The sequence below is a fragment of the Vicugna pacos genome, chromosome 5, assembly GCF_048564905.1.
Source record: "Vicugna pacos chromosome 5, VicPac4, whole genome shotgun sequence".
In the NCBI taxonomy this organism is placed as follows: domain Eukaryota; kingdom Metazoa; phylum Chordata; class Mammalia; order Artiodactyla; family Camelidae; genus Vicugna; species Vicugna pacos.
This window is the reverse complement of record NC_132991.1, coordinates 28,232,762-28,257,181: the sequence shown is the minus strand read 5'-3', so window position 1 is coordinate 28,257,181 and position 24,420 is coordinate 28,232,762.

Sequence of the window (24,420 nt, the reverse complement as noted above, 5' to 3'; positions counted from 1 at the left end):
ACGCTGCTTTCAAAATATAAGATGTCCGACGCATTTAAAATAATGAAATAAATGGCTATTAAAAGGTATTGGGATAATTTTTAAAATTTTGTTTATTGAAAATATCCAATAAACAATGCAAAAGATTTCGAAGACCTTTGCCATAGCTAGATCAGCATTACCAGTGCATGCTCCACAGAATAGTATCGGTACAAGACACTTATAGACACAGGTTCAAAAACGTTTCCAAGTATGAAAAACTCTGGTAAACAGTTTTCTTTACTGTAAACTCCCACTGAATCTATAGGGAAAACAGCATATAGTGATTCCAAAATTCATTGACTTTTGTTTTTAGCTGAATGTCTTTCAGGAGTTATTATTCTGTGGAATATACTGGGGAAGTGTTGGTGTAGCTCTTGCCTAAATGTCCACTTCAGTCTGTACGAGGAGACTCAACTTTTATGAAAGAGTAGAATGAAAGGAGTAAGACGTGTAGGGTGAAGTGAAATCTTGAGATCATTATAGATCTTTGTGCTTAGAGCAGAGATGGACAGGGACAAACTGGGGGCCAAACTTGACCTGTCACCTGTTTTTGTAAATAAAGTTTTATTGGGCCACAGGCATGCCCATTTATTTATTCAATGTCTCTGGTGGATTTTGCACCACAACGGCAGAGTCCAGTAACAGCCACAGAAATAGCATGGCCCACAAAGCCAAAAATCTTTCCCATCTGGCCCTTTACAGAAAGGTTTGTAGGTCCTTACTCTAGATATTTTCCTCTGATCAGGGTAAAGAAAGATTGTGGACTGACAAGTCCTAACTAATCTATGTCCAGGGACTGTGAAAATTCTATTTTGATCCCAAATATTCATTGGCCCCCCCAAACCAAAGATGTTAGAGGTATGTGTGTGTGTGTCTATTGAGATAAATCAACCAGATAGGAAACTATGAAATTTCCACCCTTCAATTCATTTCCGTTTGTGGAGGTGATGATAGACATAGAAAATTAAGCCTACTAGTGAAAAAAAAATTTCTTTTCTCTTGGGCAGTAAAGGTTTTAGTAAAATGGTGCTGATTTTAAAATTTGAAACATTAAGTTAAACAAAAAGTAACTTTATAGCACTTTTTGTGTAAATAACTAAATCTGTGCCAAACTTGCTACTACATTGAACTATTATTAAATTATATATAAATACATATTACTAAATTTTATATATATGTGTAGTATGTATTATAGTGAGAGAAGGGGGAAGAGAGAGACAGGTGAATGATTTCTCCATTGATGTTTAAATAAAACTGAAATATTTCTATGAAACAGCACCTGTTGAGAAATACCAGTATTATCACCTTTTTGCTATACTTGCAATAGAAAATTCACCTATCTTCTCAAAGATATAACTTACTGTTTCAAGAAAAGCACACAAAAGTTCCCTTATATCCATTTTTGAAGAGAAGCCTTTATACACATTTTGGCTTTTACATTTAACTTCTTTTACTTGAACCTCTCTATCCTTTCATAGTGTAAACAGATGTGTTTTACAAACCCTCCTGTATTTTGCTCTGTTAAGAGCAAAAATCAGTTAAATTCCTTTTTTGAGAATAAGCATAAAATAATCAAGCTTTAACTATCTTGTTTGAAGTCATCCCAGAACAGAATACAATGTATACAGATGTACATGTACAGAGGGAAAAAAACGGCTGCCGTGTTTAGACTTTGATTTAATTGCATTGGCTACACAGAAGGCCACACTAAAGGAAGCAGTCATGCTCTCTGAGCCTGGGGTAGCAGCAGAATATTGTCCCAGCAGGCAGGGCAGTGGACTAACACAACCCTGGAATAGCTGGTCCACAAAGACAAGGAATGTCTGGCATCTCGCACAAATACATATATATGCAGTGGATGCACAGTACTATTGGTTGTCTCAGCAGCATTTCAAAGCCAATTTTTTAAAGGATATGTTTTATTTTTCACTGCCTTTCAAAATATTAACTGAGCTTGATTGGTTCGTGGTGGAGTAGGGAGTTAGCTGCTTCCAATCAAACAGGCTCTGCTTATTGGAGATTTTCATCAGTGATTAAACCATTCTATCCTTCTGCAGAAGCGGATGCTAAATAATGTTTCAGTGCTTCCAGCACATTCCTGAAACATTGGGAACTTGAAAGGGGTCTGGAGCAGAAGGGTCTCTGGTAGTACTTCTTTAAAAAGTAAAGGGAAACAAAAAAAGAAAGAGAGAGAGAGGACAGGAGGGAGGGAGAGAGGGAGAGAGAAAAAGGGAGAGAGGAAGGAAGGAAGAAAAAAGAAAGAAAGAGAGACAGAAAAAGAAAGAAAGAAAGAAAGAAAGAAAGAAAGAAAGAAAGAAAGAAAGAAAGGGAGAAAGAAAAGAAAGAAAGAAAGAAAGAAAGAAAGAAAGAAAGAAAGAAAGAAAGAAAGAAAGAAAGAAAGAAAGAAAGAAAGAAAGAGAAAGAAAGAAAGAAAAAGAAACCAAATCCTCAGTACTTCTTGGACTTTGGCAATAATTGTAAATCAAACATATTTTGAAAGATTAGACTAGTGAGGGCATTTTTTTAAATACCCACAAGAACACAGTTTTATGGGGTATTGAGTCATTGCTCCATTTGAAGGCTCCAGAAGTTTCCCTTTGCTTCTCCCCCAAATAAGAACCTCCTGCATCAACTCAAGGGACAGATTTCATTTCACTCCTCCTGTTTCACACTCTCAGCTCACAAATCCCACATGCATGTGGAGGGAGGAACTTAAAGGAAAGACAGGGTGAAGTATTTTACTACACTCCTGTGGATACATTCTGACAGGAACATACCGCAGCCCATTGGAAACACATGCTGCACAGCTGCTCTGGGCTCTCACACCCAAGGAAGGTGTTAACGCACATCACAGGATCCCGGCATGGATGTGCAGCAGTTGTAAACATGTAGAAATGGCGCAGAAGCTGAGGAGGGTTCAGGCCCTCACCTTCCCACACACAAAGTAAAATTTGGTGGACAAAGAACCTGAAAAGCTCCCCAAAGGTGTGCTGCTCTCCTTACATAATTGTGGTCCCTTACTGGCTTGGAAAAGCCTAATTTGCTGTAGTTTGGGGTTATAGCTTCTATTTCCCTCTGGGAAGCAACTCAGCACATCTTAAATTTCATTTCCATATTTCCTTGGCTGGCTTGGGATTCCAGATGTGGAGAAGTGGGGTGGGAGTAGTGACGGGAGGAAGAGGAAATTCCTTTTCCCTGCAGAAGAATATTGTTGTGGGTCGTGGCTGGGACTGAAGGGGGCACCATGCTCTACATTGGGACATGTTTTTTCTTGCTTGCTTCTCTATTGCTTTGTCCATCCTGCACTTTAATTCTCTCCTATGAGCTGTCCTGGGAACAGGGACCAATGAGCTTGAGTGTAAAAGTCAATATTATTGGAAAGAGGGGAGGAGAGAAGAGAAGAGCATTGAGTTCTTTAAGTATATGAGATGATGAGATGTATTTTTAATTTTTGAGATGGAATCTATTCCTTTTTTTATGAAACTTATCTTTGTGGATGTAAAAGGATTAGCAAGAAATTAGTAGTTCAGCATGAACAGCCTGGCCACTTAGAGTGATTCTATTGATATATGCCCATTTCTATGCCTCCCGCTGCCATTTGATCTATTTCCCCAATTTTGTACAACTTGTTTTGCACAACTTGTTTAGAACTGTGCTGTTTTCCTGGGCTCTGGTCTGAGTATCTAATTTGATTATCTGCCCACTGAGATTCTTGTCCCTCAAGGTCTAGAACCCTTTGTGGAGTAAAAGGAACCCTCCTACACTGTTGGTGGGAATGCAAATTGGTGCAGCAACTATGGAGGACAGTATGGAGGTTCCTTAAAGAACTAAAAATAGAGTTATCATATTATCCAGAAATCCCACTACTGGGCATATATTTGGAGAAAACTCTAACTTGAAAAGACATGCACCCCAATGTTCATAGAAGCACTTTTACAATAGCGAAGACATGGAAGCTACCTAAGCATACATTGACAAATGAATGGATAAAGAAGATGTGGTGTATATATATACAATGGAATATTACTCAGCCATAAAATGGGTGAAATAATGTCACTGGCAGCGACATGGATGGACCTTTAGATTATCATACAAAATGAAGTAAGTCAGAGAAAGACAACTATTATATGATATCACTTATATGTGGAATTAGCAAAATGATGGAAACGAACTTATTTACAAATCAGAAAAGAGACTCACAGACATGGCAAACAAACTTATGGTTACTAGGAGGGTAAGGAGAGATGGAGGGATAAATTGGGAATTGAGGATTAGTGGGTACAAACTACTATGTACAGAATAGGTAAACAAAAAGGTCCTACTGTATAGCACAGGGAACTATATTCAATGGCTTGTAGTAACCTGTAATGAAAAAGAATATGTGTGTGTGTGTGTGTGTGTATATATATATATATATATATACACATGTATAACTGAATCACTATGCTGTACACTAGAAACTTATACATTAGAAATCAACTGTACTTCAGTTAAAAAAATAAAAAAGGTCTGGAACCCTTAACCATAGACCAGTGGCCAAAACTCACCTTTTGCACTGAATGAAGATTAGGCAAGCAGAAGGCACATTCGCATAGGAGATTTTGAGTGTTTGCTAGCTATACTCCCACAGCAGCACCTGCCATTGAGATAAGTCAGGTTTGGCCTGACTAGCTGTCCTTTTCCTGGGCATATTTACAGCTAGATCGGCCCCCTCTTAGCCATTCTTCTTCCATTCAACTTTCTGTTCTTCTCTAAACCCAACCTTCTGGATGCCCAGACCTGCTTCTGCTGTTAATATTCAAGACAATGTTCCTCTCCCGAGTAACTTTATTATATTAATGGATCCAATTTTTTTCCCCTAAAAATCTTTCCTATTTTTTATTTAAGGAAAAAAAAGGGGGGGGGGTCCAAAAAAGTGTTTGAAGAACAAGCATTGGGATGAAAATACTATTTCATAAAAATTTCACACGGATTTGCAGATCCCAAAAATGTCTATCCATGAAAACATGGATGTTGTAAACTGTGTTTAGCAAATCAGTTTTGGAAATCGCCACATATGTTTCTGGAAAAAAGTGAGAAACAGATGTGGAGGCAAGAGTGAAACTGAGACAGGAAGCTTGTCAAATGTGAAAACTGGGCAAGCAACCTGAATCCAGCAATCAGAGCAACGAAAAGGGGATAAATGCAAAGGAGCTGTTGATAAAACCAGGCAGTCATCTTTTGGTTGCATTTGGTAGAAAGAGATAAGAATGTCGTCTATGGACACACTTTTAGCAGATGCTAAACAGATCTCGTGGAAGTCTTTTAAGTTCATTATGAATGAGTAATAAAAGAGCAAATTTAATTTGGGGCCCTAAGAACAGATGTTTTACATAAGGACGTGTGTTCTATGAGAGCAGCCTCCACCAGCTCCTCTTCCTGGGTGTCATGCCCAAAGGAAATGTGAGGATGCCCCCCAGCCAGGGAAGTATGATGTGTCATCTGTCTCCCAGGGACACTTCTGCCTGATTCCAGAACCCTGTCAAAGGTTTTTGGAAGGAACTCTCGGAAGTTGACATGTAAGAAAACACACAGGAAAGAAGTAATTCTGTGGATGAATGAGCCACACGTGTCTCCACCGAGTCACATGAAGTCTCAGGCGTCTATCCAAGTTCAGCATCCCCAAGGGCTCTGAGGCTTTTTCCTGTGTTTTTCTCAGATTTGTGGAAAACTGTCAGAATTAGTGATTATACAAAAGTTTCTCTAGAAACCGTGGAAGAGGCTGCACTTCTTTTTGTGCTCCAGGAAAAGAAAGAAAAAGGAACAGGAACTTTGTGCATCACTTTATTTCTATTTTTTTTTAATTGAAAATTTTTTTGAAGGGGGTAGGTAATTAAGTTTATTTATTTATGGCAGCAATGGGGACTGAACCTAGGACCTCGTAGGTGCTAGGCCCACACTCTACGACTGAGCTATACCTTCCCCCAACTTTATTTCTATTTTAATTCTATTTCCACAAATAGATGTGGGCATTGTTAGAGCTATTTTCCTTTGGATATTTCTCTAGCAAACCCTCATCTCTGCATACTGAGAAAAAAGAGTGCCAGATTCACTTCTGCATAGAAAGTTGCAACATGTCCTAAAATAAAACACTATAGCCTGGAACAGTGAAGGGGAGCTAAATGTGCTCACGGAATTGTAATGGGAAGATTGAGCATCTGAGAATTCACTTTACGATTTAAATTTTGCCACCAGAGCAAGAAGGTACCCTTCCCTAGGGAGGCAGAGAGATGTCTCTCCAGGAACTCCCAAGAACATAGATATTAAACCGATTTTCATGTCTCTAAACTCAAGGCCATTTCTTTTAAAGAAATTGAAGAAAATACAGAGAAGAAAAAGGTAATGAAATATGAAATACAAGCAACATGTGGGAATAATAAAATCAAAATAAATTATTCTGACTTCAAAAAGTAAGATGTAACAAAGTATTTTTTCAAATCATACTAAAAGCAATAATACATTAAGAGGAAATGGTAAATTTTGAAAAGAAGAATGAAGGAAGTCCACGGATTGTTTGATAATTCCATTAGTGATGAGGAGGGAACCATATGAATACTGTTTAAAAAGCTTCAGTTTTTAGATTTGACAAAAAGATATCAGCAAAGATAAACCCAAAACTCAACAACCACAAAAACAGGGACATGAGTGACAAACTAGTTAATGAATTTTTTCAACTCCAAGATTATTTAAGATTAGTCACTGCTTAAGAAAATTTGAAATGCTGTGAAATCTTTCAACTCATCCAGGAGTGAAACTGAATAGAGTTTTCCCCAAATTTGGGAACAATCTGAAAAACCTATGTGTCATTTTCAATACAGAACCATAAAGTCGAAACTTTTCTAAGCTATCAATGAAAACAAATCAACCGTCTTAGAGAAAAAAATTGAATTATCTATTATTATTTTTTTTTCTTTTTAAGGAAGTAACATTGAATTTTTCCCTGGTGCTTTCTTTTGTCAAGTCCAGGAGTCCTGCCCATTAGGCCTCAAGAAGAGAAGGAATGGCTAAACATAGTCATACTCATCCCAGCAAAGGCGAGGACAGCAATTTTCATCAATATGGAATACATCCCCGACTGCAGCCTCTGCCGTTGGGTATGTTTCCCCAGGTACAATGACTTTGCATCTACTTGGCTAAAAAGACTGGTTAAAGTGATGCCTCCTGGAAAGAAGGCAAGATCGACCTTAGGACAAATTCTATTTCAGCCATAGAATGCAAATGTTCCTACTCCTACATTAATAATTTAAAATTCTCTAGCTTCACTCCACCTCAAGCAATAGGAAAACAAAACAAAACAAAAAAACTCCTGGCAGCTTTAAAATAGTCGTTTTTTCCCCTGGTTCACATCCCAACTATTTTCATGAATATCAGTACAAGTAAACATTGCAGGCTGGGCTCAGGAGTGTGTTGGCGAATGATCTTCAGTTTTCATTTTCACTGCGCTCTTGGCTACATTCTGGCTGTGTCTGCATGACTCCAAGGAAGGCTTATTTCTATTGTGGTCAGATGTTCTGCACTCACCCAGTAACTGGCAAATATCTGAGTCAACGGGAGCAAAGCAGGACTTGCACGGGAGAGCTGTCCTAAAACAAAACCCTGTTGAGCTAGGCCTGGGGCTCACTGTACAGAGCGTTTGCCCTTGGGAAAAATTCACCATGTGCAGAGGGTTTGCAGTCCCTTGGCTTTACCTCTCTTTCTGTATTGAAGGGAGTGCAAGATGGCTAAGGTCTTTTGAAGAATATTCAGTTCCTTTCAGACACTCGCATAAACCCTAAAGTTTTGGACTGTCTTCACGCATTCAAAAATAGTCACATGAGAATTTGCCTTTTAAGGGGTGAAGGGTGAGGGGAGGGAACATCTCTATTTCAAAACATTTATTTGGGAGATTTTTCTTCTTAATGTAAATAGTAATAGGTAACACTTAAGTAGACTATTCACGCTGTGCCAGGCACTGTTCTAAGTGCAGTGCATGAAGTAAAGCATTTGATTGTTAGAATAATCCTAAGAGTAGTAATTATTAATATCTCCATTTTACAGATAAGGCATAGAGAATATAAGCAACTTACTCAACATAACATAGTAAGTGGTGTCAAAGCGTAGCTTATAAGAAGTAAAAAACAATTCCCAAATACATGATGAGACGATATCAATAAAATATTTAACTCATTAATGAGGGAACTGGCAAAATGATTTAGCTCAATTCAAGCAAGAATCTGATAAACAGAGGTTATACAGTCATCAGTAAAAGTATACTGAAATAAGCTGGCCGAATCAGAGACAAATTGGTGATGCTGCATAGAACAATAAAACCATTACTGTGGGGTTGTGCTCTCTACTGGGCAGAAATCATCTGCTACTCCACTGCATCTAGCTTCCAAGCCAGCAAAGCTCAAACTGCGGTCCATGAACTTTAGGGAAAACTAAACCTTTTTCAGGGGCCCACAAGGTTAAAACTACTTTTATAATAATGAAGACATATGATTTGCCCTTTTCACTGTATTGACATTTGCACTGATGATGCAGAAACAATGGTGAGTAAAACTGATAATACCAAACTGTACCTTACCACCAGATAGTCACAGACTGAAAAAAAAAAAATTGCCAGTTTTCATGTAAGATGTCTTTGATATAAGAGGAAGAATGATTAATTTTATTAAATTTCAGCCTTTGCATACACATCTTTTTAATATCCTTATGACAAAATGGGAAGCATTTGTGTTGTTTAGTGAAATACCATGCTAGCCTAAAGGAAAATAATTTATGCACTATTTTGTGTTGTTCACTGAACTAGCTAATTGTGTTCATGGAGTGTTGCTTCATTTGAAAAAAAATGGAAAGAGTATAAGTCATTGCTATTCTGACCTGAGTATTTGGCAAGAATTTCTCCAATATAAACAAAGTAAGCTTGACTCTCTAAGGAAAGGAACAAAGAATATTTGTTGATGATAAAATTAGAGCTTTCAAGCTAAAATTAGATTTGGGAAGAGTGGCTCTGCAACTGGGAGCCTGAGCACTTCTTGACATTTAGAGACTTTTCTGATAAGATCAATGGTGATATTAATAGATACAATTTTTGATGCTATATAAAGAAATGTGTCAACATTTAGAATATGTGCGTAATTAAATGAACCATTATTTCCCAAATGATAATGCATGATATTACAAGATTATGCATGGGCAAGTAGTCCATTTAAACTGTAAAATATATCAATGCACTTCAACGGGGTAAAAAAAGTTCACTGATGTGGTTTCTGATTCCACATTACAACTAACCTTTAAAAATGACTCCTAGTAGAGTTTTGGTGTACTAATAAAGAAGAACATCTGCAATTCAGAACACGCTATTAAAGACTTCCTTTTTCCAGCTGCATATGAGTATGATACCAATTTTTCTTAATATACTTCAAAAAAAAAAAACAATATATAGGAACAGGTGAAGTACAGAAGCAGATATGAGGATCTAGCTTTCTTCTATCTGGCCAAAAATTGAAGAGAATTGCAAAAAAGGTAAAAACAATCTCATTCTCGCTAAATTTTTGGTTTTGAAAAATTTAGCTTTTTAAAAAATGTTATTTCTGTGTTAACATGTGATCAGCTTATTATTATTTTACATGAACTAAAAATGAATACTTTAAAGTTTTCTCACTTTCAATTTCTAACAGAATAAGTATTGATGGATACATCTAGACGAACAAAAATTATTTGCCTTCCTCAATAATTCTTTAAAATGTAAAGGGTCTTGAGACCAAAAAGTTTGACAGCAGCTGATCTAAACTGTAAATGAAACAAAGTACATCCTCTAGTTAATTAAATAATACTTGGTTGGACCTTTTTGACAAAGCTCCAGCATGATGCTGATAAAATCATCGTGGTCTTTTATCTTCTTTCCCAGTTTTGCATAATCATCTATAACACCATTAAATCCAGAATTTGAAGCCAGGCAATCTACCTTTGGACTCCATGCTATTAGCCACTAAATCATTTTACTTGTAGGGAAACATGTAAATATCAAGTATAAAAGCATCAAAGTGAAATATATACTGCTGCTTTCCTGGAAAACATAGAACAAACATAAAGGTAAGATTAAAAAAAAAAGAAGAAGTGGTTTCACCGTGAGTCCAATCTTACCAAATGGGTCACTTTGGGGCTGTGTAATTTTTTAAATCCTTGGAATTTTTCTAATCTTATTAAGCAAATCCACTAATAGAACACTAACTGGTGATTCAACCCCCAAAGAAAATACTTCTTTTAACTTTCAAGTTTTCTTTTTGATGGAGAAATAAAGTTTTCAGAAAAATTAAACGATAGTGGAGAGTTCTGATAAAAAGCATTTTTTTCTACCCAGGGGAGCTTGCTTTACTAGCAGTAAAGGATAGATGCTTAAAGGGAGAGTGATATTCATTTGAAGGAGTGAGAACGCTTTTGACCTGTTTTGTGAAGCTGTCCTGTTGCTACTGCAATGGGATGGGGACATACTGGGGTGGAGACTAATCCTTCTTGACCTCTTTAGTGTTAAGCTTACAACTTAAAGCAGGAGAATCAATTGCACTTAACATGTGTTAACATCTGAACATACAGGTCACTAAATTGCTTGTCTTTTAAATGGAATTAACATATAGATAATCATTGGTCATGAAATGGTCTCTTTCACAAAGGCAAGACTGGAGTGTTTGACACTGAAATCTCTCCTCAGATTAGTGAATTCCACGCCCTTCTTCCTCACAGGAGGTAGTCAAGGAAGAAAAGACTTCCTGAAGTCTGTCCATTCTCAGGGTTATTGAGCTTTGCTAAGCAGCAAAAAAGATTCTGGATGTTATCAATTCAGTCATCAAAATAAAAACAACAAAAGTGCTGAATGTGCTGGAATAGGCATTGAAAGCAAAGGAACACATTAGAAGACCAAGGAACAGAAACAAATGCATATTTGTATGTAAAGTATGATAAAGTGGAATTTTAAATCAATAGGAAAAGGATGTACTATTGCATAAGGTGTGTTAGGATTGTTGGTTAATTTCTTAGGGAAAAAAAGTTATACCTTTACCTCAAAACAAATAACAACATGAATGGGTTAGGGGTTAAATATATAAGCAATATTTAAGTGCATATTTCTATTCTTATGCTTGGGGGTCTTTTATAAACATGAATAAAATGTGACCTTAAAGAAATGCTTGATAATAATTGACTATTACAGAAAGAAGGAAAGAAAGGAAGGAAGGAAGAAAAAGGAAAAAAGGAAGGAAGAAGGAGGAAAAAAGAAGGAAGCAAAGAGAGCAGGAGGGAAGAAGAGGAACAATAACAAAAAAAAACCCCAGAAAACAAAAGAAAGTTTAAATGAAACTGAGAAAAATAATGGTATAGTTTGTGCTCTAGCACAATTAAAACAAAGCGTTACTCATTAACAAAGGATATGAAGAGATTATTCATGACCAGTGTATATGTAAAGATTATCTTCAACCTCATTAGCAGTCAAGGAATGCAAATTGAAACAATAAGGTATCATTTTTTTTCTTTTAGATTGCCAATTTTTTTATGTGCATAATCCTAAATTCTGGAGAGAGTATAAAGAAAAGTCCATGCTCTTATACTGCTGGGAGGCAATAAAATTGCACAGTCATTCTGCAGGGAAATCTATCAATATGTATTTAAAGCCTTTAGAGAGAATCTACCTTTTAATGGAACAAATCTACTTCCAGGATTTCAGCCTATAAAAATTCACTAATATGCTTATAATGAGTTTTAAGGAAAATCCATAAGTTAAATATCTTTCAGGAGGGGAATTGGTTACATGAATTGTATTACAATTTATTCCAACTTTGGCAATTGGGGGTTTTTTCAGCTGGCCATTTTGTCTCCTTGTCATACTACCATCCTGTGTGCGTGTGTATGTGTTTGTGTGTGAGCACTGTCTTACTTTCTGACACAACAGAATGCTCCAGGCTCACTTGTATATTTCCTGCCCTAGTTCTATAACCAGCCATTTCTTCCAGAGCTCTGGTTCCTTTTATTGGAATACGGTATTAGAAACTGACACGTGATCCCTAGGTGTGCTTCTTGCTACTGGGGTGTTATTACGTGTAGGCCATCTCAGCTGACAGATCAAGGAAACACATGGGTGCTAATCCTTGTATGTACACTGATCTTTAACTATCCCTTTATATAACCATGTGTACCTATTTTAAGCTAAGCATGAGCTTATGTTTCCAAACGTAACCATTACCACCACATGGATGACTCTAGCCACTTTCATTACTTACCCATAAGCTCCCATTGCAACAGTGAGATACACCCCCTCCCCGACTCCTGCCATCCACTATCTAATTCCTATGAGAAACAACTTTATCAACTACAACACTATGTACTGATCCTTTTGTCTTTGTTCTAACGGACTCTACTTAGGTCAGTATCTTTTTCTTCCTCCTTCTTCAGTGACCCCAATTCATATCTTTGTAATATGGTTAGATTCATTTTTCACTATCTGCATTCCATTCTGAGATCTTTCAGCCTCTTAATGATTTTTTATTTGTATACACTGGCTCACTTGTTGTACTATAAAATCTATGCATTTTTGATAAATGCAACAAATGATCTTTATCCATCTCTGTACTTTTGCCTTTTCCAGAGCTATTTGAGTTATCTATTTCCCCTTGTATGAGTTTTGACCAAGGAATTGATCACTTCATGTAAGTTATCTGTTGTATTTAAAATTACTAATTTCCCACTATGTATTGATTTTGCTTTACTTCACAAATTTTGATACCTTGCATCTTCACTTTTATTTAATTAAAATATTTTTAAAATTTATCTTGAGATTTATTTTTTGACCCATCTGCTATTTAAAAGTGCGTTGCTTTATTTCCAAACATTCTGGAATTTTCCAGCTATCTTTCCGTTATTGATTTATATTTTAATTCCATTTTTTATGATGTATATTCTTTTAAACTTGCTAAGGTATATTTTATGGCCCAGAGTGTGGTCTTGGCAAATGTTTCAAGTGAACTTGAAAAAAATATTTATTATGTCTCTGTTGGATGGAGTATTCCATAAATATTAATTACATAAAATTGGTTAACAATGCTGTTCAGGTCAACTATGTTATTGATTTTCTGCCTGCTTGACATATCAATTACTGACAAAGGGGTGGCTCTAACCATAATAATGGATTTGTCTACTTCTCTATTCAGTTCTATAAGGTTCTGCTTCATGTAACTTAATGTTCTCTTATTAGGTTTATACACATTTTGAATTGTTATGTCTTTTTGGACATTATAACTATGTAATATTCCTTTATTGTATGTAATATCCCTTCTTACTCCTGATAATGTTCTTGTTCTGACGTCCGTTATGTCCGACATTAGCATAACTACTTCAGATTTCTTTTAATTACTATTAGTATGGTATATAGTTATCCATTCTTATCTTACTGAGTCATAGCCATTCCTTTCTTTGTCTTTAGTCCCCTGCAATTTGAATATTATATACTTAGGTATGAATTTCATACTTAATACTGGATCTTAGCTTCTTGGATCTGTGGACATGTGGCTTGATGTCTGTCATTAATTTTGGAAAATTCTTATCCTCTAATATTTCAAATATTTCTTTTTCTCAATTCTTTCTTCTTCTGGTATTCCAATTATGCACATTTTACACTTTTTGAAAATTTTCACAGTTTTTGAAAGTTCTGATTTTTTCATCCTTTTTTTCTTTTTGTGTTTTAGTTTGGAAAGTTTTTAGCTTCAAGCTCATTGATTATTTTATCAGCCAAGTCTACTGATAAGCCCATCAAAGGCATTTTTCATTTCTGTTGGAGTATTTTGATTTCTAGCATTTTCTTTTTGCTCTTAGAGCTTCCATCTCTCTGTTTATATTCTCTATCTGTTCTTACATGTTTTTCTATTAGAAAAACTGCTTTTTCTATTACAGGCCTTAACATATTAATCAGTTATTATAAATTTCCCATCCAATAATTCCAACCTCTGTGTTACATATGAGTCTGTTCTCATGGTTGCTTTGTCTCTTCAGTATGTGGGGTTTTTTTTTTTTTTTTTGGCACACTTTGCAATTATTTGTTGAAAGCCAAACATGTTGTTCCAAGTAGTAGAAAATGATTAAAATAGGTCTTTAATGTGCAGTATTACGCTAATCTGGCTTAGAGCTGTACTGTGTCTAATGTTTGCTGTAGTAAGCATGTAGGTGGCAGAGACTTCAAATTCCTCCAGGACCCTTACATTGGTCTCCCTCATTGACTTTGGCTTCTCGAAGTCTTTCCCTTCAGAGAGAGTATGTGTCTTACTGCTCTTTCAACTGTAAACCACTGTAATTATCTTGGAGCCTTGTTGATGTGGTGGTAAGGTATGAGAGAGGGGAAGGTTCTATAAGCTTCCAGTTAAATCCCAGTCTTTTAGTGGATCTGTGTCTCTGGACTCTGCCCTTTACAAGTATTTTTCAGTAGTACAACCCTACCATCACGTTTATTCACTTCCCTACTTCCCTGGCTACTTCCTTGAAGAAACAGATTTCATAACTATGTTCCATGGGCTATTTCTAGACTATGTTCCATCTCCCCACACCACGGCTAGACTTTGGTGAGACAAGAAGGCTAGAAGTGGATGGAATGAGAGGAATATCCTTTTCAGGTGGGATAAGGCTCTGGAAAATCATTTTCCTTCATTACGGGGAAGGCTCTGGTCATGTTTCACAATAATTATTTTTCCCCTCTCCTTGTCGGAGCCATGAAAAGATCTCAGCTCTTCGTTATGAGAACCTGGTATGGTTTCTGGAGTAAAAGTCCTTAAAAATACAGGTCTTCTCAATACTACCACCCAAGAAGCTTCTTACTCTCAGGGTGGTCCACACGCAGCCTCTAGCGATTCAAAATTACCATTTTAAGTGTCCTACCAGTTTATGAGCTTCAGATGCTTCTCTTTTGCTCCTGGTCAGCCAATCTTGGCTGTTATTTTATCCATGTGTCTGTTTCTCTTGATTTTAGAGTCTTGGTTGGCCCTAAAACCTCAGTTTTCTGATGGGTTTAAGAAAAGTCATTGATTTTCAACTTGCCCAGTTTTTTCTTATTGTAAGAATGGGAATGACCATGTCTATGCCTGTTATATTTCAGAGCTGAAACCAGAAGTCTCTAATAACAGTTTTTTAAAAAATTATATTCATAGCTAACTTTTTATAAATTAAATTAAACTTGGATTACTGTTTCTTTTTAAAGTAATATTTGGTATCCTCCTTTTTTTTCATAGTTAGATGTCATTTCAACATGCTCAGTGGTGGGTTGATGTAAACCAAAATACTTCTATATTAGAGATACATATTATGAGGTATAGAGGTTCATGCTATATTTTCCAATTTTTGTTCCTCACATCCTACCTCTGTGTAGATAACAATAACAAAATTTAAACTGGATAGCTTATCAATACCCATCTGAATAACCACCACTCCCCCAAGCCAGTTCTATTAGGCATGCCCAGACTTAGCAGTTAGTTCCTTGAAGATCCTCTGAAGACTCCATAGCCAGGAGGTGCAGCTGAAGAGGCAGACTGTCTCTGAAAGATCTCTTCTTGACGAATAAGTATGGGTTAAGTCTCTTGCTCAGCTTGCTTGGGAATCCATTCTCCCTCCTTTGCAGAAAAAAATCAAATCAATATAATGGTTTCTCACTTAAGAGTTGGAGTAAGGATTGGGTCAGAGCAAAAGGGAAGTAGAGAACATTCCTGGCCTTTGCCCACTTCACAAAGGGCTGTGTTGCTAGGGCTCCATTTTCAGACACTAATGAGTCTTTGCCATTGAACAGCTTTGGCTGTCTTTACCCCTTCCTTTGTGTCTGTCCGTAAAGACAGTTGGAAAACTCCCCAACACCCACCATCACCACTCCAAAAACAGCATTTCTTTTGTAACCATCATCCATGGTCTCCCATGCCACAATCTCTGAAAAAAAATCTCAAAAATCAATATTACTTTTAGACCCATAAAAATTGACCTTTAAAAAAAGCCATTTATTACTTCTCGTGGTTTTATTTAGTTCAGTGAGATGGGAAGTTTTAGTTAATTTTTTCTTTTTGTTGTTTCTCTTTTTTTTTCTCCTTCTTCTTTCTTTAATATCAGGGTAATCCAGATATTTGGAAAGTCAGTTCTTTATTAGAGATTAAATTTATACCATTATTTCACTTTTCTATTTCTGTGAATATTTCAAAACATTGAGCCAATTAATATCAAATTTGTGGGATATTCGAGAGGAAGAATATAATTCTATCATGGTGTTTTCTGTAGTGGGATTGCTTAAAATGTGAAGGGATATTTAAAGTGAACACATCTCTTTCTCTCTCTTCACTTTGCTCTGCTGTTCCATTGTAATGTTGGAGTGGGGGGGATGCACAACTCCTGATGTTTTCAAGGGATCACTAGACTTCACATGTTGCTTTGGGGTCTCCATTCCACTTATACTATTACGATTATCCTGTAAGGTGAACATTGCATATTTTCCACATTTTGGCAACCACTTTTAACAAATGTGTCTATAATGAGGAAATGTAGACTTTCTCTTGCAATTTCTGTGTGCGTGTATGTATGACAGGAAAGGAAATTAGAGGTTAGACATCTCTGCCTTGAATACTTATTCTAATGAAGTTACAACTGTGTATGTTTGGCAGACATGGGTAGTATTCATGCTGAATAAGAGGCTATACAAATTATAGTTTTGCATAAATGAATAATTTCATATATGTTGATAATTCATGCATTGTCAAGTGATCTGAAGAACACTGAGGATCTCCAAGACTTTTTTTTCCTCCCTTTGCTCAAAGGGACACGATCAGATCCTTTTGCTGATATGAGAGGAGAATGAAACAAATGCCCCTCCTCACACACTTCCCATAACTTGACAGACTGTAGCTCTGATCTTCATGTATGTCTGCTTCCCGTGTCTCAGCAGACCGGCATGCCAACCGTTAGTTCTCCTTCTTCCAGTGGAAAGACTGGTAAATGTTACCCAGATGAAAGCAAAGCAGATTCCATTAGATGTGGTCTTTAGCTAATTCCACCAGGCAGCGTGATGATGCTGTGGTAAGGGGCAACATTGTTCATGGTTTCCTGTGGTCATTTCTCCTCCACGGCACATGGAGTTGAACCTCTCTAGGAGATGCAAACTCAGAGAGTGATCAGCTTAATGGACATCGATTCAGAAAGAGAAGCAAATCTTTTCTATGATATTAATGTCTTCCTCTTAAAGACTCCAGCAAATATTTGGTAATGTAAATTTTTATATATAATGACAATTCGTAGTGTCTTTGTCAGAAGTTCCAGTTTGAGTTCAGGCTGGTTTGGGGACAGGTCTGAGCATGTCAGATGAACTGCTAGTGTGGGCCAAACAGATGCTGTGAGCTGAGGGCTTGGAGGCTCTTCCCAAAGAATAAGAGTATATTAAGGGAGGAAGGAGTTAGGCACGAAGGCACTAAGTCAGCTGCAAAGTCATGTTTGTGATTTTGAGCAAAGAATGGTAGCCCCCCATGCAAATCTGCACCTGGTTAAATTCATATATGCAATGGTTGCATATATAAATCTTAGAAATAAAGGCTGATACTTGGGAAAACAAAGCAACATAAAATTCAAGTTGTTCCACCCTACTATAAGATATTGAAGTGCAAGTAGGACTGATTTGAGGAGTATTTAATAGAATATGACACAAAATGGAAAAAAATCCATTACACGTCACCTCAAAAACTGTTTACTCACTTTTAGCTCTTTTTTTTTTTTTTTTGAGGGCAGTAAGAAATAGAGTATTGGCTGCAATTTGGCCAGTCTTCGTATTTGTGAGCAGGTGTCCCCCAAGGACACCTAAAAATATATGAAAGGGACTTTACAGAGGTCTAGATGTCTCATGTTAGCAGAGGCAGTGATAAGTGAATTATTACTGTGAATGTGATTTCATTAATTCCTACAGGATGGTGAACACTGGGAAAAGGCAGCTAACACTTTTATGTTTGAGCTACTCCTCTCATATCCTCTACTCTCAACACCACCTTCAGTGTTCCCCATTAGTTGAGGGAAGTCAACTTGTGTGCACACGTTCAAACAAGATTATTTCTTAGCCCTGATATATATATGGGGTATATATATATATATACGCTGGAAACAGGATAATGGAAATTTTAAAAAATGAAGACAGGAAGAACAAAAGATTAGGGAAGATATGCAATCTATTTTAAAACATTATATTGTTCTTAAATTGATCTATTTGATTTGGACTGTCCTATGATACTCTAGAATTATGTTCACTATTTTTAATATAAATTGTGTCCAGGCAAGCAAGACAGGAGAGCTTCTGAAGAAAGATCTAAGAATAATTTTCTGATTCCTTGACTGTATAAGAATTAATCAGCTAATTAATCAATTAGCTAATAGTTACTATGTATCTTTAAAGTGCCCAGTTCTGTCATTCTGTACTCCATTAAGAGATAATACTAGTTTCTCCCTTAATTTCATTTCTACTTTTCAGCTCTGCAGTAACTTGTATGAGAAATCTGTGCACAGTCCATCCAGCTGTGATTGAATTCCTGGTTTCGATGCTTGGGGTTTTTTTTTTCTCCAACTCAAAAATTAAAAGTGTAATTCCTGAGGATGGAAATATTTGGAAAATGGCTACAAAAATAAATTATTCCCAAAGGGCAAAACTTTAAAATCATATTTTTAATTAGAAGCCCAATTGTTCATAGACTCTTTCTTGCAGTCCACTGGTAAATAGTATTTTTATAACCTAGTTAAATACATGACTCTCATGAATGGGTCTAATTCTTCCTCAGATTTCAGGGAGGGGGTCCTGAAGGTCCATTTCACAGATGAAAATAACTTCTACTTGTCTTACTTGCTGTGTTGGGCTATCTTGCTAGAGTGAGAGAATAGATTAGTAAAATAGCAAAGCTTTTCTCATATCCCTGGAAATTAGGGCAACCCACCAGCTCTCTGCACCCAATATGGAAATTGGCTTTACAATGCAGTAAGAATCACTGAAGCAAATTTTCTCCCTACCCTGCTCCTCATGTGAACAGTCTTATAATAACTAACAAGGAGAAGAGAGACAAATGCATATTCTCCCACTTTAGCCCCAAAGGTAGGCTCTTCTCACAATTAGTTTGCTTGTGTAACTTCCAGGTCACGCTCTAGGAAAGGTCTCCATCCTGCCATGGAATAGGTTAATATATCTGAATCCATTTTCCCATAAAGAAAATTTCATTTTACCAGGTTTGCTGCTTGTGACCTGTTTGCCGTGAATCAAAGAATTGGTTTTAATTATGTGTCAAGGTTTATCTTGGTTCATTTTTTGTTCACAAAGCCAAAGAGCATACAAGAGGGAAAACAGCATTTTGGCCAAGTCTCCACAACAAAAATACATACAGGTTTGTTGTAGCAACTGACTAAATAACATGGCCAAAGACCCAGACTTTAAGTGCTAATTGTAAGTACTTTAGACGTATTTTTTCCTCACTAACAATTAACACTCACTCCAGTACATACTTCTCTGGACTAAACACGTGCACAGGCATATTGTTTCTTTTCAACTGGCAGTTGTAATGTGGATTCAAAAATTGAACAAGTTTTCCAACATCACTTTCAGTCTTACCGTCACCAGCTGGATCTTCAGCTGGAGCTTGTGCTGAATGTTTAATTTAAGTAAGGATATCTGTCCAACCTGAACGTTTTGAGTGTGTGTGTTCCTTTCTTCTAAAAAGTTCTGAGGACTTTGGCCTCATCTGTTCGTGGGAAACTGCTGTCTGAAATGTGCAGTGAGATGAGATACTGCATGGCCTCCTGTCCATCACACTGTACGGAATCACACTTGCAATCACGTCCTCATGTCTCTTACATCCAACAGCTTTGACTTTTGAGCCCAATAATATTTATTCAAGTGTTGGACTGGCTGAACAGTTGAGGCTTAGAGATCAGTACTATTGGGATTAAATAACTGGTGAAAGATTTCAGTGAACAGAAAGGAAATAACAAGAGTGAAAATTATTTTACCAAAAAAAAAAAAAAGAAAGAAAGAAAGAAAAAAGCATTAATGAAAGACAGGCTTGCTTTTAAGATGACACTTTTTTCCAGACCCGTTTGCAAACTACCTGTTCTGTTAATAGGTCTCAGATTGTACTGTCTACTCTTCATATTGGTTGAACCTGCAGGTTTTGACAAGTTGATAGAAGTAACTTTTCAGTGGAATAGTATCTGATTTACATTTTAATCCCCAAGTATTTAAGATCTGAGAAAATTACAATGCGTTCTTTGATTTTTTTTAAAATAAATGTTGACTAAAAAGATAAGGAAAATGTTGGCTCTGATAATTATAGATTTTGATGCTTAATGAAAAGGATTTAAGTCTAGCTCTGGAGTGAGACTCTGTGACCAAAGCCTGTTTCTGCCACATGTACTGGCCACGTGAGCAGGAACAAGTCACTGTATCTCCCTTTGTTTCTTGTGTAGTGTGGGGGGAAAAACTGTACCTACCACACAGTGTGTATGTGAAAATCAAGAGATATATTAAGACCCTTACTAGAGCATTCAGTGTCTACCAAGTGCCTAATAACTATGAGCTATTGCTACTGTCATTTCAAGTCATGAAACGTGATGACTCTCTCACCTTGACAGTAAGCTGTGCTGAACTGGCTGTGCCTGTGGGACTTGATATATCTGGAGATGAAGGAAGGCCATGGAAATAAATGGGTAGCCCAAACACAAAGTTCTAGAAACTAGAATTGAGAATGCATCTTAGGCACCAAAATTAAAAAGCCCATTTAGGCAAATATCTTGATAATTAAGCTCAATGTATCCTTTCATTTAAAGTAACAATTCATTGAACTTGAGGCAAAGATATAGGCATCCTTGCTTTAAATAGGTGCATGGGGCACTCACGTGGAAACACACAGGAGGAAGGCAGACTGGGAGTTTCCCAGTGTATTAATGCCATATTTTATTTCCTAGATAGACGCACAGCAACAGACCACCAGAAGGATCTTGTAGCAGCAATAAGATCTTTTTGTGTGTAATAATTCAATAATGAAGCCATTGGCTCTGTCTACCCTGAGCCAAACTGGCTTAGGCCATGAGATTTTAAAAGAATTATAGGAGCTTTGAGAAGCTGAGGATTGTATCAACACACAGTTAATTGAGTTGTAAGGGTAATGGGGACTATACTCTTGTCTCCATTTTTTCTTTTGTAGTCTCCTTCACTACTTCCTTTCTCCCCTTTATTCCTTTCTTTTCAGGCCCTCTAGGAAGCTCCTGACCCTCTTATGTCTATACATTCTTTTTCAGCAATTTAATTCACATTCACAGCTTCATTAGCAGCAACTGCTCTCCTAAAATCTAAATGTGAATTGACAATTATCTGATGGATCCAGATCTTCCTCATGAAGCAATGGCCTTGTGTCCTTATCAAGACTAATAGCCAAATCCACTAGTTTCCCCGCAAACCAGAGCCTTTGTCTAAACTCCCTGTATCTGTAAATGGCACAGGCTTTTTGCCTTAGGAACTAACTGTAGCCTTTGATTCTTTATTTTCCTTCCCTTTCTCCATCCAATCCATCGTCAAACCTAAAGAATTTTCACAATATCTCCTTCCATCTCCTCTTCCATTTAAATGTCATCATCCTAATACAGGCCTTTATGGATAAGTTTGTAATAGCTTTGCCTCCTGGACAAGATGCAGACGAGAGAGTTGAGAAGACATCAGATTCCATCTTGGTAACCTCTTCATCTATCTCCTTGTTCCCAATCTGATCATTATCAAACTCATATTCTTGAGGCAGTTAGAAGAACTGCCATAGTCATGGTAGTTAAAATTATGCCCTTTCTTTGCTTGAAACCTTTAATAACTTATTATTATTTATCTGAGTAGTTGGAAATATTTTATCACATCACACACATGTTATTGCATGTTCTCTCCAGTGACATATTTCTATGTGTTATTACAGGAATGAAACAATAAATTCTTCCCTTTCTTTTCCACTCAAGAAAACAGCAAAATGCAATTCAAGGATGGGAATGCATGTGAACCCTCTTCTAAAAAATAACAATTGAACTGATAAAAGGCTTTTAGAAGATCATTTAAAGTCTCAAGAAATTGTAATAAGGTCCTACAGCAAATGGATAAACATTCATTCAAGAAAATCTACTAAACCTCAGAGCAACAGGAATCTGTGGCATTTGAGCTAAAAGCCGCTCCACTCTCCTCCGCCATCACCCAGCTCTGTGTGGTAAGACAGAGACCCTGCTCCACAGAGCTGTCGTCAACAAGACAGAGGCTTCCTCAACCCCCAGTGCTTAGTCTGGGGCTATAGTTTCACCACGGGAGAAGCAGACCGCTGACGTTTCTCACTGCACACCCCCCACCCCCCGGCCCCGTCTTCACCCCCCTGCCCTGCCCCATTGAAGAAGCTGTGTTCTGGGCAGGCACAGACAAGTGGACCAGATTTCTCTTGTCCCACCCAGCCCCCACTTGTAGGATGGAAGATCTATCCCAGGCATGGCAGACCTAGAACACCGGGCTCCTGATTGCCCCTGTTCCAACTCTCATAGGACAGAAGTCCCACAACCAGAGGGGCAAACCAAGATAACCAGGGGCTGCAACCTGCTTCCCACGCCTCCTCACAAAGCAGGGGTGGCACTCTGGAAAAACTGGTCCCCATTCCTAGCTCCAGGGAAATGATGTAGGATTTCTGTACAGGACGGGGAAGGCAGGCCACAAGGAAAAGGGCATCTCAGCTCTGCCTGTAGGAACTGACTTTATTTGGGATAAAGATAGAACTTCATTCCTAAGGTCACTGTCAACAGTGGAGATTTTTATGGAGAAAAATTCAAAGGTGATTAGTAGGTCTGATAAATGCAAAATGGCAGCACCTCCAGAAGTTTGACAGAGGGAACCAGGAAAAGAGACAGCCCAGAATAGCCTTCCTGGGGCCACAGACAACACTGTAGGTCAGGAAGGCTGTGCCCTAGCTCCAGGCTGCACCCACTTGGGGGCAATCAGAGCCCGATGTGAGGCAGATTTGAAAGCCACGCACAGACTCATCAACACAGAGTAGAAGTTTCATTGACATAAGAGGTTGAAACATAACTTCACGAAACACTGACTGAAATAAACTACTCAGACTCAGGGTGATTCCTAGGAAGCAAGCTTAAAAATATTATCACATTACCTGATAAAGGCCACCTATGAAAACCCCACAACTGACATTACACTAAACTGTGAAAGACTGAATGCTTTGCCCTTAAGCTGAGGAACAAGGTAAGGATCCCACTTCTGGCATTTTTATTTAATGTTGTACTGAAGGTTCTAGTCAGAGCAATTAGGTGAAAATACAAACAAACAAATTTAAAAAAGGGATCTAGATTGGGAAGGGAGAAGTAATTCTATTTCTATTTGTAGATGACATGAAATCCTAAAGAACCCACACACACGCACACACACAGACACACACACAAAACCATTAGAGCTAATAAATGAGTTTTGTAAATTTGCAGAACACAAGATCAACATACAAATATCAATTGTATTTCTATATACCGGCAATAACATTCTAAAAGTAAAATTAAGAAAATTCTATTTAAAAGTAGCATCAAACAAACAAAATACTTAGACATAAATTAAACAAAGGAAGTGCAAGACTTGAAGTTGAAAACTACAAAACATTATTAAAAAAATGAAAATCTAAGTAAACGGAAAGACATCCTATTTTCATGGATCAGAAGACTTAATATTGTTAAGATGGCAATACTCTTCAAGTTAATCTACAGAATTAATGCAGTCCCTATCAACGTCCCAGCTGATCTCTTTTGCCAAAAATGACAAGCTGATCTTAAAATTCATATAGAATTACAAGAGATCCAGAATAGACAAAAAATAATCTTGAAAAAGAAGGACAAAGTTGTAGGACTGATAATTCCAAATTGTAATACTTACTATAAGTTTACAGAAGTCAACACAGTATGTTATAAGCAGAAGGATAGACATGTAGATTCATGGAACAGAATCTATAAGACAATCCAATGCAGGTGGGGAGGATGTGGAAACAGGCATATGCATGGTAACATATACATACATACATGGTATGTGTATTACAGCTCAAAAAACCTGTGGAATCAGCCCAAACGAGCACGAAGTAGCAGGCACCGTGAGGCCTTGATAAGATCCATGATGCTCCAGAAGGCAGGCGATAATCCCTACACACAGTCAGTGAAGATTTTAAGAATTCAGTCGTCTGGGATATGCTCGAATATTCCCTCCAAGGTAAAGGACAAAGTGACGCATTTTACAACACCTACTAAAAAGAAAAACACACAATATGATGGCACAACACAGTGTCCACGCTT